We start from the raw sequence: 13141 nt of genomic DNA on the forward strand, positions 1-13141 counted from the left end.
TATTTATTGTGTCTTTTGAAGAGAGAAATATTTACTCTAATTTATCAGTGTTTTCTTTTATAGTTATTGCTTACTGTGAGCTAAGACACTTTTGCCTAACCCTGAAGTCATGAAGGTAATTTCCTTTATTTTATTTCAAGTTTTTTGTTTTTACCAATTTATATTCAGGTGTACAATGCATCTCAAATTAACTTTTATAGACTTCATATGTGTTTTTTTTTGCCTATGGATATCCGGTTTTTTAAGGATTTATTTTTTTTATTTGAGAAGCAGATTGAGAGTGAGTGAGGACAAGCAAGTGAAAGTCTTCTGTTCACTGATCACTCCATGAATGGCTGCAGCAGCCAGAATTGAGCTGATACTATGTCGGGAATCAGGGGCTTCTTTCAGGTGTCAGGAATCACGGACCTGAGCCATTCTCCCCTGCTCTCCTAGGCCGTAGACAGAGCTTGCTCGGAAATGGAGTTGGGACTTGAACTGGTTCCCATATGGAATGCTGGTTCTGCAGGTGCAGGATTAGCTTTCTGAGCCACGGAGCCAGTTCCTATCCAGTTGTTTCTGCATTATTTGTTGGAAAGTCTCCTTCCTGGATTGCTTTCTTTGGACATCACATGTTGCATCAGTAGGTTCTCTTTCAGGGAATCTTTTTTAATTTGTTGATTGTTTTCAAGATTTTTTTTTTTTGTTTGAAAGGCAGATTTTATAGAGAAAGGAGGAGAAACAAAGATTTGCCATCTGCTGCTTCGTTTCCTAAATGGCCTCAATGGCCAAAGCTGGGCAGGTTTGAGACTAGGAACCAGGAACTTCATCCAGGTTTCCCACATGAGTACAGCTCTTTAAAAAGGCTGGTGGAATTATGGTAACAGTTGTTTTGAATCTATAGATTAATTCGAGGAGTATTAACATCCTAATGACTAGGCTTGGTTATCCAATAACAGTGTACCTCTCATTTTATAGAGAAATATTTCCTAGCTTTCTATGCTTGATTTTTTTTTTGTTAAGGATTTATTTATTTTTTATTGGAAAGTCAGATTTAAAGAGAGAAGGAGAAACAGAAAGGTCTTCTGTCTGCTGGTTCACTCCCCAAGTAACCATTATGGCTGGAGCTGAGCCAGTTTGAAGCCAGGATGCAGGAGCTTCTTCTGGGTCTCCCACATAGGTGCAAGGTGTGAAGGCATTCAGCCGTCCTCTACTGCTTTCCCAGGCCACAAGCAGGAAGCTGGAAGGGAAGTGGGGCAGCCGGAATATGAACCAGTGCATGCAAGGCAAGGACTTTAGCCACTAGGTTACCATGCCGGGGTCTGTCTTTTGGGTTTTTAAAAAGGATTTGTTTTAGAGGACTGGTGTGGCGCAGTAGGTTAAGCTATGAGGCTGGTATCCTGTATTAGCATCAGTTTGAGTCCCGGCTGCTTTGCTTCTGATCGAGCTCCCTGCTAATGTGCCTTGGAAAGCGGTGAACGATAATTTAAGGACTTACTCCTTCCACCTACGTCAAGACTTGAATGGAAGTTCCTGGTTTCTTCCTGGCCCAGATGACCAATGCAGCCATTTGTGTAATGAAAAGGTGTGTGTGTGTGTGTGCGCGCACACACACACACACACACACACACTTTCTCCTCAAATGGTTGCAACAGCCTGCTGAAACCAGTTGCCTGGACTTCATCCAGGTTTCCCACAAAGTATATTTTATGTTCCAAATGCTTGGTGATTATTCCGTAGCAGTAGAAGTGGAACAGCATATAAAATACGAGAAATTAAGAAATCTCAGTACATAGATGCAGGGGTTCCCCAAAGACTTGGACCACCTTCGGCTCTGCTTTCCCAGGCACGTTAGCAGAGTGATTGATCAAAAGTGGAGTAGCTGGGACTGTCGGCACTGGTGCTGGATGCCAGTGTCACAAGTGACCACTTAACCTGTATACAATGTTGGCACTGACAATTCTGTTTTTTTCAGCTCTGGTTATACTCCGTATGATTACAGTTATTAATTCTATTGCTGTTTTGTGGCCTAGTTCATGGGCTTTCATAATGTGTGCCATGTTTACTTGGAAAGGTGTATAATGGTTATAACATTGCTTAGGTTATATCTTTTTTTTTTTAGTTTTTTTTTTGTTCATTATGGTGATAGGGATGCCAAAGTAACTTGCAGTGTTTAATGAGTTGTGTAGCCCTTTCCATATGTTAGGTTTTTTTCCATGTATTTTAAAACTTTGTGCATGCATTTATGATTTTGTATCTTTTTCTTTCTTGACTCTTACATTTTTTGTCATTAGTGTGTAGCTACTCACCATCTTAGGCTTCCATTGTTATCCATTTAATTTTGACTATTTGTGTTTTTATAAAAACATGTCTTTTATTGACATTGTATCATTGTGTTTTATTTTTATATTTTTGTTGTGTATTTAAAAGTTATTTTTTTTTTTTTGAGGAAAGTCAGAGCTTTATCTTATAATACAGAGGCCATAATGTGGCCTTCTACTCCACTTTTCACCCCATGATTTTAAAAATGTTTACCACTCTTGGAGACCCAGGAATCCTCATCATGACCTTTTGAAAACCATTGAGCTGGGCAATTGTACCATTCTTTTAAACAGACAGTGTTACTCAGAGTTCATTTTACAGAGAAAGCAAAAGAAATGTACTAAAATTTTCACTAAGCTAACTTTGTGTTTTCCCTGCTTCAGTTTCATTAACCTCTTTAACAGTTCCTGTGGTTCTCATTGCCTTACAATGTCTTTATCTTCGTGTTGTCTGCATGTCTCTCTCTTTTTTTTTTAAAGATTTATTCAGTTTATTACAAAGTCAGATATACAGAGAGGAGGAGAGACAGAGAGGAAGATCTTCCGTCTGATGATTCACTCCCCAAGTGAGCCACAACGGGCCGGTACGGGCCGGTGCGCGCCGATCCGAAGCCGGGAACCAGGAACCTCTTCCGGGTCTCCCACACGGGTGCAGGGTCCCAAAGCTTTGGGCCGTCCTCGACTGCTTTCCCAGGCCACAAGCAGGGAGCTGGATGGGAAGTGGAGCTGCCAGGATTAGAACTGGTGCCCATATGGGATCCCGGGGCGTTCAAGGCGAAGACTTTAGCCACTAGGCCACGCCGCCGGGCCCTTTACTTTAAATGTCTCTTTGCTCAGATTTACTCTTTAGAAAGTTTTCACCAGTCTTTCTGGATCCTAAAAACATTAAGTCTGCATTAAATAAACACTCATATGAAAGGCAAAGAGACAGGAAGTCTTACAGAGAGGTTTAGATGTGGATTCACTCCCTAAATGTGTCCAGCTGTTGAAGTCAGACCAGGCTGATCCCAGTGGCCTGGAACTCAGCCTGGTCCTTCCTGTGGGCGGCAGGGATTCAGGGAGATATCGCCTGCTGCCTCCCAGGATGCACATGACCAGGAAGCTTCAGGTGGAAGCAGAGCTGGGACTCCAACCTCAAGTCTATGGCTAACCCTGGACATTTAGTGTGCAAGGCAGACAGCTTTCCCCTCCAGCTAAGGGGAAAAGAAAACTCAATAAAATTGAATCATCTCAAATTCGGCAGTTAGTCTATGACAGTGATCGCCTGATTAAAAAATTACATCAGCAGTGGACACTAGCCCACATGTACCACTCCTGTCTGTGTCATACATTTCTAGGGGAGGGCTGTGTTAAAGATTGTTTTATTTTGAAAAATAGAGTGCCAGTGAGAGAGAAAGAGAGAGAGAGAGGATGAGAAATACCTTCTATCCACTGATCCAGTCCCCAAAAGCCCACAGCTGCCTGGGCTGGGCCAGGCTGAGGCTGGGACCCACAAACTCCAGGCAGGTCTTCTGTGAGTGGTAGGGACACAAGGCTGTGAGCTGTCTCCTGCTTCCCAGGTGCATTAGCAGAGTGGCTGGGATTCAGATCATCCTTCAGAGCAGCACTCTGAGATGAGATGAGGGTCCCAAGCAATGGCTTAACCTGCTGCTCAGTGTACACTTCTGCCATATTCCTTTAGTCAGGCTCTTAGGTCTAATATCTTAACATTTTATATAAGTGCATTGTTGTATTAAAGTCTGTCATTTTATTGAGTTTTTGAATCTCATTTAAAAATTTCATTTTTAGTATATTTTGCAGATATTTTACTGATATATAACTCATACACTGTAATTCAATCTTTCAATATATAAAATTTGGCAATTTTTAGCCAAATACTTCATTGTGCTACTGTTATCACAGTCAGCTTTTGAACATTTTGATTAGCTTCAGATTGGAGGTCTTGTCCGTGAACTCCCCATTTCCCTAAGCCTCCAGCTCCTGGAAGCCATCTGCTCTACTTTTACTTGCTTATAGATTTGTCTATTTTGAACTTTTTGTATGAATAAAATCATATGATGTGTTTTTTTAAAGTGGCTCTTCCCTTTAGTATAAAGATTATTTTTAAGATTTATTTTTATTTGAAGGGCAGTTGCACAGAGAGAAGCAGAGAGAGAGAGAGAACTTTGTCTGCTGGTTCACTCCTCATATGGTTGTAGTGGCAGGAGCTGAGCTGATCCAAAGCCACCTTCCTTCTGGTCTCCCACATGGTGCAGGGCCCCTAGGATTTAAGCCACTCTCCACTGCTTTCCCAGGCCAGAAGTAGGGAGCTGGACTCAGAAGTGGAGTAGCCAGGATGTGAACTGGTATCCATATGGGATGCTGACACTGCAGGCAGAAGCTAAGCCTACTCACCACAATTCAAGCGTCTTAAATTTTATTTGAAAGGCAAAGTTGCAGAGGAAGAGAGAGAGAAAGACAGGTGCATTAGTAGGAATCAAATCAGAAGTGGAACAGTTTGGATGTAAACTGATAGTCCTTCCCATAGGGAATTTGGGCAATAAAAAGCAACAGAGGGCCCGGCGTGATTTCATAGTGGTTAAGGTCCTCGCCTTATACACCCGGGATCCCATATGGGCGCTGGTTCTAATTCCGGCAGCCCTGCTTCCCATCCAGCTCCCTGCTTGTAGCTTGTGATTTGGGAAAGCAGTCGAGGACGGCTCAAAGCCTTGGGACCCCGTACCTGCACACAGGAGACCCGAAAGAAGCTCCTGGCTTCGGATTGGCTCAGCTCCAGCTGTTGCGGCCGCTTGGGGAGTGAATCAGTGGATGGAAGATCTTCCTCTTTGTCTCTCCTCCTCTCTGTGTATCTGACTTTCCAATAAAAATAACTGAATCTTTAAAAATCTTAAAAAGGCAACAGATAGTGCTTGGCTTAAGATATATTTGTTACATGATAACTTTAATCTTTTGAGATACTAACAAGTAGGCTGTAATGTTTTTACATTGATCCTCGCAGCATGTGAAGATTCTATGGTCCAGTGTTACTAAGCTACTGCTTGCAATACCGGCATCCCATGTGAGTGCCGGTTCTAGTTCTAGCTTTTCCATTTCCAATCCAACTCCCTGCTGATGAACCTCGGAAAAACAACAGAAGATGGTCCAAGTGCCTTGGGCCCTTGGCACCCATGTGGAAGACTGTAAGAAACTCCTGGCTTCTGGTTTCATCCTGGCTCAGCCTGGCCCAGCTTTTGCTGGCGTCATTTGAGGAGCAAACCAGCAAATGGAAGATCTGTCTGTTATCTGTTTGTGTTTTATCTCTCTGTCTCTTCCCATCTTTGATTTTCAAAATAAATATTTTAAAAAGTGCCAGGATTTGAGTCGGCTTCCAGTGCCAGCTTCGTGCTGTGGTATATATACACTGGGAGGTATCAGGTCATGGCTCAAGTGCCCTGCCACCAATTACAAAGACCTGGCTGGTGTCCTGGGCTCCTGATTTTGACCTGGCTCTGCCTTGGTGCTTGTAGGCATTTGAGGGGTGAACCAGTACATGGAAGACCTTCTTCTGTCTGTCTCTGATTCTTTCAAATAATGAAGAAATGAAGGAGATGACCTATGGATTTTCTTCTTAAAACAAGAAAGGGAGAGGAAGCATGGAAGTACTTGTGAAGCCAGCATCATGTCCAGGTGCCTGTTGGAGGCCCAGCTGCTCTACTTACTGCTAATATTCCTGCAGAGGCAATGGAAAATGGCCCCTGCACTTGGACCCCTGCCACCCACCCAAATGGGGGAACGGGCTGGAGTTCCTGGCTCATGGTTCCAGTTGGATACAGCTGTGGCTGTTGGAGCTTTGTGGAGTAAACCTGTGCACCAAACATTTTTATTTCATTCCTTTTTCCTCTCTCCCCCTCTCACTCTCTCCTCATTGACTGTGTCTCAAATAAGTAAATAGATAAATAAATCACTAAAACCAATCCTCCTTCTCTGTAAGACAGTTTCTTTGTACTCGGAACACCTTTTCTTATACTGACCATTTCTTGGATGTTAACTGTGATAGAATTTCTTTCTTTTTAAAAAACATTTATTTTTATTGGAAGGTAAGATTTACAGAGAGACAGAGAGATCGTCCATCTACTGATTACTCCCCAAGTGGCTGCTACGGCTGGAGCTGAGTTGATCTTAAGCCAGGAGCATCTTCTGGGACTCCCATGAGGGTGCAGCGTCCCAAGGCAGTTGGCCATTCTTGACTGCTTTCCCAGGCCACAAGCAGGGAGCTTGGTGGGAAGCGAGGCCACTGGGAGACGAACCAGTACCTATATGGGATCCCGGCACATGCAAGGCGAGGACTTTAGCCACTAAGGCTACTCAGTTCAGTTCTGACAGCATCTACTTGTAGTCTATATCAGGTCCCATACGTTAAAGGGCTCAGTTCCCCCAAATTATCCCATTCCCCCTCTGATGCCTTTTGCAATTGTGAACTTCCTGTATTTGCTGCCTATTAGATGGTAATCATACTCTCTTTGGTAATTGTGCAAGATTCACTGAGTTCTTGAAACATTTCGCTTATTTTTTATTGGATTAATACTGAGGAAATTGTGAAGAATTTAGCTGAATAAGCTAGATGAAGAAATTCATAGGATCAGGATAAAAAAAATTTCCAGAGCATAGAAGTTACTGTTTTCCTGGAGTTGGGGTTCAGTGTTCTCCCTGTATGTGAGTGCATTTACTAACCCAAAACCTGTTGAAATGTCATTGTTGAAGAGAGCTGGTAGTTTAATTTCCTAATCAGTGGGAGTGCCAGCCAAGTCAGTGGGCAGTCCTGGTAGTCTGACCATTTGGTCTGTTTGGTCACTGGCCACCTCCTGCCACTTTCTAGGCATCCCTCCCTAAGTGAGCACATCAGAGACAACAAGCAATACTGTAGGCGTCTCTTTGGCTCCCGAAGTAGCAAATTCAAGAGGCACAACTGTGAGGTGAAAAGTTTGAGCTAAAGAAAGTGTTGTTCTTGGGCTCATATCAGCTGTGCACACGATCAGAGTTCAGAGGAAATTTCAAACCAGTGGGATGATCTTCTGAGGCATATTATTGACAAGAGGAGATGAAACATGGCTTTACAGTATGATCCAGAAGGTAAAAGCACTTTTTAGTGTTAAAAAGCCTTCATTGACTTGGTTCGATTCACAGGGCTACCAAATGGAAGTGGTTCTGTCAAAGCAAAAATGGACAGGTCTAGAGCAAAGGTCGTGGCTTCAGATTTTGTTTGTTTTAATGTTCAAGGCATTTTGTTTGGTGACTTCCTATAGGATCATGAAACCAACATCTGTTATAAAGCCAGTGTTTTGAGAATATTGGCTAAGGGTTTAGCAGAAAAACGCTCAAATAATCTCTCAGAGTTCTTAGTATCATGATAAAGTTTGGTAAGCGTTTCTTTCATCAAGCAAGAGTGATTTCAGGAGGGCTTTGATGGGGTCATCCACCTTGCAGACTTGACTTGTCTCCTTCTGACTTCTTATTGTTTCATGATATTAAATCTTTAAGGGACACACGTTTTTCTTCAGCTAATAGTTTAAAAAAGCCTTCATTGACTTGGTTCGATTCACAGGCCTCTCAGTTCTTCTTGAGATTGAATAAACAATGTTATCACTTAGAGTATCTTGAACTTCATATCTTTACAACTAATATAACTTCATATCTTTATAACTAATCTTTCAGTTCTGTTTTTCCAGTATTTGAAATCTCATGAAGAATATCAGTCTTAAAATTTGAATTTATTCTTTGTGTTCTGTAAAACAATTGCATTTGTTATCTTGTTGCTTTTTACAATATAATAATATTCACAGCTTGGATACAGCTAACTGGATTATTGTGTCACAGCTTCCTAAGGTTCAATATTTCGGCAAATGTGATTACTGAAGTATACAGTGTTTAGTGAGTTTTATACCTTCACTAAAGATATAAAAGATCTAATAGAAGCTGATCTTGACATTATGAAGATAAATATTTGTCAGCATTCCTCCTGTATATGTGGTTTAGGAGAGAATACCAAGTGATAGATGCTGTGACATGGAGGTTTAAACTGCCGGGTGGAATGTCTACATTCTATATTGAAGTGGTTGGGATTGAGTCCCATCTTTGCCTTTTTGTTTGTTTAAGATTTTATTTATTTTTAATTAAAATGTGGAATGACACAAAGAAATAAAGAAACCTTTCATCCATTAGTTTACTCATCGAGCGACTACAATTGTAGTCCAGGAATTCCATCCAGGTCTCCCATGCTGATGGTGGGGACCATTTTCCACTGTTTTTCCAGGCACATTAGCAGGGAGGTGGATTGGAAATGGAGCAGCTGGGAATCAAACTGCCACCCATATGGAATTCCAGAGTTTCAGGCAGTGGCTTAACCTGGGCTTCAGGCTAGCCTCAACTGCTTTCTCCTTTTAATCTAGATTCTTGCTAATGTTCACCCACATTCTGAGAGGCAGAAGAAGTGACTTCTTAGTTTCTTGCCACTCACATGGGACATCCTTCTGGAGTTCCTTGCTCTTTGCTGCGGCCTGCCTCATGCCCTGATTGTAGGCATTTGTGGATTGAACCAGCAGGTGGAAGATCTCTGCCTCTTTATCTTTCTGTGTTGCAATTGCCTTCAAAATAAACATAAAAAGAAAAGTCTTGAACTAAGACAAAAGAGAACATGTTACACAATTTTTATTTTGGGCTTGGTGTGGTGGCCTAGTGGCTAAAATCTTTACCTTGTTCTCGCTGGGAACCCAAATAGGCGCCAGTTCATGTCCCAGCTGCTCCACTTCTCATGCAGCTCCTTGCTTGTGCCCTTGGAAAGCAGCAGAGGAAGTACCAAAGCCTTGTGACCTTGTCACTTGTGTGGGAGACTCGGAAGAGAGGTTCCTGGCTTCTGGCTTTGGATTGGCTCAACTCTGCTTGTTGTGACCATTTGGGGCATGAACCAGTGGATGGAATATGTTTCTGTCTCTTCTATATAAATTTTCCTTTCAGTACAAACAATTTTGAAAAAAAATATTTTCCTATTCCAGTTAGCATACTGTTTTTCCTTGGTATATTGTGAGGTTCAGTAGATACCCCTTGTGTCTTTGTTATCCGTGTTCCTTTTCTTGGCATCTATCTATAACCTTCAAACACTACTTCTCACTTACTAAAATAAAACAAGAATGAGTATAGTGGATTTTAGTAATTACTAAGTAAATTTGCAGAAAGCACTGTGAAACTTTTAACTTTGGATTGGTTAATTGTAGGATCTGAAGGCTCACAGCAGATTTCTTTTTCTAACTAACTTATTTCTCTTTTCTCATAATCATTTTTCCTTCTTAAGACTTATGTAGGCAATATTCTTAGCACTTTCAATGATATTTACTAATGTATTTCTACAATTGTAAATTATACACGAAACATTCTATTTCAAATAGAGGAAAATGTAATCTAAGCATAGTCCTGTTAACTGTATTTTATGTATTTTCTTTTAGTCTTGTATGTAGTTTTTAAACTTGGTTAAAATATTTGTGTATAGAGCATTAGTTACCTCAGTGCTACCAGATTTTTAATAAAATTTTTATTCTAAACAATCATACAAAATAGTTTTGCTTATATTTTTCATGTATTAGAGTCAAAGTATATAAATGGTAATGATGATCATTTTTAATCAGTGCTATATCCTAAAGAAAGTGTCATTTTTTTAAAGAAAAAGATTAATCATTTTTATTGGAAAGGCAATTATAGAGAGAGTGAGAGAAAGGGACAGACAACCTTACATCTGTGGTTCACTGCTCAGATGACCACAGTGGCCAGGGTGTGTCATGCCGAAGCCATGAGCTGGGAGTATCATCTGGATCTCCAATGTGGATGCAGGGGTTGAAGTTACAGTGGCAGGGAACTGGATTGGAAGTGGAGCAAGTGGGTCTCAAGCTAGCACCTATGTAGAATGCTGGTACTGCAGGCAGCGATTTAATGCCATAATGCTGGTCCTGTCATTTCTTTTTATATTTACAAGTAGAGTAATTGAATTCAGAATGCAGTTCTGATCTCCCACATAGGTAGCAGTGACACAGTCATTCGAGTTATCCGCTACCTCTCAGTGTTTGTCTGCATTGACGGGAAGCTGATATCAGGAGCTGGGTTAGGGAGTCCAGTATCGGCACTCTGCTGTAGAATGTGGCATCTTAGCTGCTAGGGCAAATTCTTGTCTGTGTGTGTGTGCGCTTTTTCTTAAAGATTTATTTACTTATTTATTAAAGATTTGTTTTCATTGCCAAGTCAGACAGACAGAGAGGAGGAGAGACAGAGAGGAAGATCTTCCATCAGTGATTCACTCCCCAAGTGACTGCAACGGCTGGTGCTGTGCTGATCAGAAGCCAGGAGCCAGGAAATTCCTCCAGGTCTCCCATACAGGTGCAGGGTCCCAAGGCTTTGGGCCATCCTTCACTGCTTTACTAGGCCACAAGTACGGAACTGGATGGGAAGTGGAGCAGTTGGGACATGAACTGGCATACATATGGCATACTTACACATGCAGACAGAGGATTGGTTTTCTATGCAGATACACTGGCCCTTGGGAGATGTTTTTTCTTTCTTTCTTTTTTTTTTTTTTTTCAATTTGAAACTCAGGTACGGTGAGAGAAGGGGAGGGGCAGAGGGACAGAACCCTTCCATCTGCTGCTTCACTCTGGGTCGTGAAGCCTGCCTTTTGAAGGTCTCCAGTGTAGAGGATGGCACAAGTTCTTGGGCCTCAGTGCCTGCATGGGAGATCTAGAAGGACTTTCTGGCTCCGGACTTTGGCCTGGGCCTCCCCTGGCCTTTGCTGCGTTTTAGGGAGTGAGCCAGCAGATGATGTATCTATCCTTGTCTCTGTGTGACATTGGCTTTCAAATTCAAAATTAAAAATTGAGGAAGAATGAGTATAGGAGAATGTGCAGTTGTTGAAGTAGTCTTTGTGAAGAAAGGTGATGTTGGCTTGCCCAACATGGTAGTAGAGGAGGAAGCAAATAGTGGAATTTCAGTAGTTTTTAGAAAGAAGAAAGGCAAAATGTGGTGATGGATTAAATGTGAGGTTAGGGAGGTAGGATGTGTAACTGTCAAAAAATTATGTTGAGGTATTTGGGAAGAGTAAGGAGTGATTCAACACATTATTATTAGAAGCATAGCAAGAATCACAAGAGGTTTCTGTCATCAATTTTGAATGTAGTTTAGAAATTTTATATGTTGATCTGAGGACACAGCTGAATGAATAGAAGATAAAAAGTAGTAGTTACTGGTATAGTTTTTTTACTTTAAATTTTTTTTTTTAAAGATTTATTCATTTTATTACAAAGTCAGATATACAGAGAGAGGAGGAGAGACAGAGAGGAAGATCTTCCGTCTGATGATTCACTCCCCAAGTGAGCCGCAACGGGCCGGTGCGCGCCAATCCGAAGCCGGGAACCAGGAACCTCTTCCAGGTCTCCCACGTGGGTGCAGGATCCCAAAGCACTGGGCCGTCCTCAACTGCTTTCCCAGGCCACAAGCAGGGAGCTGGATGGGAAGTGGAGCTGCCGGGATTAGAACCGGCGCCCATATGGGATCCCGGGGTGTTCAAGGCAAGGACTTTAGCCGCTAGGCCACGCCACCGGGCCCTTTACTTTAAATGTTAATGGGAATTTTGGACAATGAATGAGATTATATATACTGTTTATTGTTACATAAGATGATCAGAGAGGTACTTACAAATAGGTAGGAAGAATGTTACAAAAGAAAAATACTGTAAGTTAAGAAATACATAGGCCTTCATTGGCTTAGGTTTTCTGTATTCTGTTCATTATTCCCTTTAATTTCATACTATTACTTTACTTTCATAATTTATTTGTGTAATTTTAGTTATGTGCCCCCAAGCCCCTTGGGAACAAGGTGAGGTATAAATAATAAATATTCAGGTGTGATGTCTGGAAGCATCTTTTTCTTGGTAAAACAGTGCCATATAAACCTTTAAAACACTTTTTTTTGCCCTTGTACTGTTTTCTTGATAATAGTAAAAGGAAATAGTAGTGTTAATCTTTTTGTTTTCAGTATTAAATTTTTGAGGCAATAGGGAGAAGGATGTACAGTTACTTATGAATGTTGTATATCAATAATAATAGCAACTAAAATAGTTTGCCATTTATATAAATGTTCCAAAAATTTTTTTTATTTATGTATTTGCAGGACAGAGTGACAGAGAAAGAGAGAGAAAGAAAGAAAGAGAAAAAGAAAGACACCGAGATCTTCCTTCTGCTAGTTAACTTCCAAATGGCCATTAACAATGGGCTGGGTCAGGCTGAAGCCAGGGACCTTGAGCTCCATGTGGGAACTCCAAGCACTTTGGACATCTTCTGTGACTTTCCTAGGCACATTGGGTAGCTATGTCAGAGATGGAACAGCTGGGATTTGAGCTGGTACTCACATATGATATTGCATCACAAGTGGCAGCTTTAACCTACTGTGCCACAGTGCTGGTTACAAAATGTTAAATTCTTAGTTTGACTGTTCAGGAGAAACTAGAAGTACTTGTCTATATAGAGTAGAGTTAGGGGCAAAGAAATGTTGGAACCTTGCGTACTCTGATTTTGGGAGGCTTGGTTATTTTGTTTTTGTTAATATCAGATGTTTAAAAAAAATGTAATGGGGTACAGCGCTGTGGTGTAGTAGGCTAAGCAGCTTCATTTAGGTTCCTGGGGCTAATGTAGTAGGTTAAGCCTGCGATTGCAATGCCAGCATCTCATATAGGCACTGATTAGAGTCTTGGCTGCTCCATTTCCAGTTTAACTCACTGCTAATGTGCCTGGGAAACAGCAGAAGGGTGACCCAAGTTTTTGGCTCCTGCA

At 41.4% G+C, this 13141-nt stretch overlaps 1 protein-coding gene across 7 annotated transcripts in view; it reads left to right on the plus strand.

Annotated features, from left to right (window-relative positions):
* MLLT10 (MLLT10 histone lysine methyltransferase DOT1L cofactor) overlaps positions 1–13141 on the plus strand; it is a 173635-nt gene that overhangs the window by 44544 nt on the left and 115950 nt on the right. The window lies entirely within an intron of this gene.

The sequence above is a fragment of the Ochotona princeps genome, chromosome 10 (genome assembly GCF_030435755.1).
Source record: "Ochotona princeps isolate mOchPri1 chromosome 10, mOchPri1.hap1, whole genome shotgun sequence".
Lineage (NCBI taxonomy): Eukaryota > Metazoa > Chordata > Mammalia > Lagomorpha > Ochotonidae > Ochotona > Ochotona princeps.